Here is a 4408-nt window from a genome sequence, read left to right on the forward strand (position 1 = left end):
CATGCAAACTCCACACAGAAAGGCCCTCGCCGGCCATGGGGCTCGAACCCAGGACCTTCTTGCTGTGAGGTGACAGCGCTAACCACTACACCACCGTGCCGCCCAGGTGATAACAGACAACGTGATTATAAATAACTTGCTTCTATAACAGTGTCCTATATAGTCACAAAGTATAACTGTGTAACCAGGAAATTCATTATAGTTTTAACATGAAGTCTGTTTTGTTGAACTGTTCATTGATAGGGACTTGAGTGCAAAACTGTTCATGACAACTGCAGTCATAAAGTTATCATGGCGATTGTAACCATAAATGCATTACTGTAAGTGTCCAGAGCCATCTTCCAAGTGTGACTTTCGACTGTCCATATGGGGCCATCCTCCACAGGAGCGATGTGATGAGACTCCAGCCAGACGCAGGGCATCAGGATGGATCAGGCAGGTCTGAGGAGCAGAAGAGGTCAGCACCACTGGTGTCTCAGTCAACTGAACCACAATACAGCTGAATGTCTTGTTTTCAATCTTCTCAAGTTCTCCCACATCACACCATAGCCGTGTTCCCTGTAGTGGCTTCCTGTAGCTACCCACATCACATTTAAAACACTGATGCTTGCCTAGGGAATGTAACCATATACAATTTACATTATTCAGAATGAACAGATAAAATGTTTTAAACAGATGCAAAGACAGGCATACACTGTAGGAAGTGATTTTGGAGAGTGGTAAATGTAATCTATGCAAACCAGATAAAATTTACTTGATTATTGCAGTCAGCCAAGGAATTATAAAGTAATGGGTAAATTATACCTATGCTACCTATTCGTTAACAGTAACGACCATTACATGGAAAAATACGGTAAAATATACCCCAAAGCCATGAGTCCTGTGCTCCAAATTGTGCATGCGTCAGACCGCGCGTTTGAGTGAGCAGGACAGGGAACTCTCGGATTGCCATCTTCCTCTCTCCAGCTGTTAGTTTAGTGAGTTATAAAACAGGTTCATTACTTGAAATGTTGTGTGAAGCTGTTGTACTGCACTTTATTTTGTGTTTTTTGATCATTTGGTGCATCATTGCTGCATATAAACAAGGTGGTTCAGTTATTTATTGTATTTGTTGCACCTGGACGGGCGGCACGGTGGTGTAGTGGTTAGCGCTGTTGCCTCACAGCAAGAAGGTCCGGGTTTGAGCCCCGTGGCCGGCGAGGGCCTTTCTTTGTGGAGTTTGCAGGTTCTCCCCGTGTCCGCGTGGGTTTCCTCCGGGTGCTCCGGTTTCCCCCACAGTCCAAAGACATGCAGGTTAGGTTAACTGGTGACTCTAAATTGACTGTAGGTGTGAATGTGAGTGTGAATGGTTGTCTGTGTCTATGTGTCAGCCCTGTGATGACCTGGCAACTTGTCCAGGGTGTACCCCGCCTTTCACCCGTAGTCAGCTGGGATAGGCTCCAGCTTGCCTGTGACCCTGTAGAACAGGATAAAGCGGCTAGAGATAATGAATAAATGAATGAAAAACATTGAGATGATGAACCATCTGAAAGTCTTTTTTTCGGGGGGTAAATCTTACCGTACCTTCTCCGAATAAGTAATGGTTACTTTAGATATTAATTACCTTTGATTAGTAATTATCAGGTATTACCTACTAGCAAACAAGAGATAATTTTACCCAATTTCAATGAGAAAGTAGCTGTTGAATAGATACATAAATGTGAGGTAAATTTTACCCAATTTATTTAAGTATTTCATAGCTTTTTATTTCAGTTATTTTATACTCAATATATGGAATTAAATCTACCCCAAACAAGTCAATGCAAATTGTTACCTCAGATTTATTGGGTAAATTCTATAGGTTACTTTTTTCAGTGTATATTCTAGGTATGATATCTATCCACCTGCTGTTCTATGCAGTTCTCTAATCAGCCAATCCCTTGACAGCAGCACAATGCATCAAATCATGCGAATCAAGAGCTTCAGTTCATGTTCACTTCAAACATCAGAATGGGAAAAAATTGTGATCTCAGAGTGTGACTTTCACTGCAGCATGGGTGTTGGTTTGAGCCAGATGGACTGGTTTGAGTATTTCAGAAACTGCTGATCTCCTGGGGTTTTCACACACAACAGTCTGTAGAGTTTAATGGTGTGAAAAACAAAAAACACTGAGTGAGTGACAGTTCTGTGGGCAGAAATGTCTTGTTGATAAAACAGGTCAGAGGAAAATGGCCAGATTGGTTTGAACTGCCAGGAAGGACATAGTAACTCAGAGCAACTCTTTACAACCATGGTAAGCAGAAAAGCAAACAGAAAAGTGTTCACAGGGTTGACACTACTGTATAGGTGTTCATTGGGACTCTATTCCATTGGGACATAACAAAAAGCAAGCAGTCAAATATGAAGCTTGGACCAAATAAATTCCTGAGGAAATCTCATCTCATCTCATCATCTCTAGCCGCTTTATCCTTTTACAGGGTCGCAGGCAAGCTGGAGCCTATCCCAGCTGACTACGGACGAAAGGCGGGGTACACCCTGGACAAGTCGCCAGGTCATCACAGGGCTGACACATAGACACAGACAACCATTCACACTCACATTCACACCTACGGTCAATTTAGAGTCACCAGTTAACCTAACCTGCATGTCTTTGGACTGTGGGGGAAACCGGAGCACCCGGAGGAAACCCACGCAGACACGGGGAGAACATGCAAACTCCACACAGAAAGGCCCTCGCCAGCCCCAGGGCTCGAACCCAGAACCTTCTTGCTGTGAGGCGACAGCGCTAACCACTACACCACCGTGCCGCCCCCTGAGGAAATCAGGTAGGTATAAACAAAATTGTGAAAGATGGATTAAAATTATGAGGCAGCATGGTGTAGTGGTTAGCACTGTCACCTCACAGCAAGAAGATCCTGGGTTTGAGCCCAGCAGCCGGAGAGGGCCTTTCTGTGTGGAGTTTGCATGTTCTCCCCGCGTCTGCGTGGGTTTCCTCGGGTGCGCCGGTTTCCACCACAGTCCAAAGACATGCAGGTTAGGTTAATTGGTGGCTCTAAATTGACCGTAGATGTGAATGGTTGTTTGTCTCTGTGTCAGCCCTGCGATAACCTGGTGACTTGTCCAGGGTGTACCCCGCCTCTCGCCCATAGTCAGCTGGGATAGGCTCCAGCTTGCCTGCGACCCTGTAGAACAGGATAAGTGGCTACAGATAATGGATGGATTAAAATTACAATTCAGACCAATTACACACACAAATGATGTAGCCGAGGTTGAAGAACTGTCAGAGCCAGAATTCACACACCGTGCTGCCATTTTTACTCATTCTTTTTTTTAGGGCTTTTCCAGTGTTTTCATGGGTATAGTGGTACATATTTAATAATAATAATAATAAAAAAACCCTTCTTGTTTAGGCCATGTATATTTTGAATGCAGTTACAGGTAGTCTCATTGTGTTACAGCCCTGTTGCCTACAAAATCAAAGACAATTGCCATCGAACCCTGCAACATCACGTTCTCTGAAAGCCTCAAGGCACCAGGAAGACATTCATCAAGATTCTTCTCTGTACTGACCCAGGTGGTGAAATGAACTTCCCCTGGCTGTCTGAACAGCTAAGGCACAGTCTTCAAAGACTGAAGACCTATCTCTTCACCAAGCGCTTCAATAAGCACTCATTTAAATGAATGAACGAATGAATAAATGAATGAATGAACTCAACTTGTACTGTCTTTATTGCTGTGCTAACTCATTGTCCTATCTCCACTCTAAGTGGGTTTAGTTTGATAGTATTCCCTCGATCCTGATCTATTTGCACTAGCATGAGGATATGTTTTTGATGGAGACTACAAAGCACTTCTGTAAGTCTCTCCGGATAAGAACGTCTGCCAAATGCTGTAAATGATCTACTAGCTTGGTCTGATCAGCACTGACTAATCGTAAATCTTAGTGTCATATTGTAAAGCAAAGGTTATGGGTCATTTAGAAAAACAACATATGCTCAAGACCTGCGTGTACAAAATAATTTTGGACCATCGGTGGAAAAATATGAGACATTTCTGCTTGGACTTGTTTTGTTGTGGCTAATAGTGAACAGCCGTGAGAGAGGCGATTCTCTCATTTGTCAAACACATGCAACTGAAAACCGCTTTCTCAGCAGGTCTCTATCAGGTGGATGTTATTATATCCCATTCTCATTTTTTAGCATTGATGTGGTAATAGAAGAGGACTAGTCGCTGATGGATAGATGGAGTGAAGAGTTAGAGTAGTGTATTCATCATCATGGGAAAAGGAGCAGTGACACAGTCATTAATAACACTCACATCCTCTATATTTCTCCAAAGTGCTGTTGGTATTGCGAGTGCTGGGCTGCTAAATAAGTAACAAAAGAGGCTGTGTGGTTTAATACAGCCATATTAGCGTCTTACATTCACA

The 4408-nt window shown here is 43.2% G+C and overlaps 1 long non-coding RNA gene across 1 annotated transcript; it reads left to right on the plus strand.

The window, feature by feature from the left end:
• The first annotated feature begins 215 nt into the window (after positions 1 to 215).
• On the plus strand, positions 216 to 3689 carry LOC132887907 (uncharacterized). Its single transcript, XR_009654887.1, has 2 exons — positions 216 to 457; positions 3438 to 3689. It is a non-coding gene; the product is annotated as an uncharacterized LOC132887907 (long non-coding RNA).
• The last annotated feature ends 719 nt before the right edge of the window (positions 3690 to 4408 follow it).

This window comes from Neoarius graeffei, chromosome 6 (assembly GCF_027579695.1).
Source record: "Neoarius graeffei isolate fNeoGra1 chromosome 6, fNeoGra1.pri, whole genome shotgun sequence".
NCBI classification, from domain to species: Eukaryota; Metazoa; Chordata; class Actinopteri; order Siluriformes; family Ariidae; genus Neoarius; species Neoarius graeffei.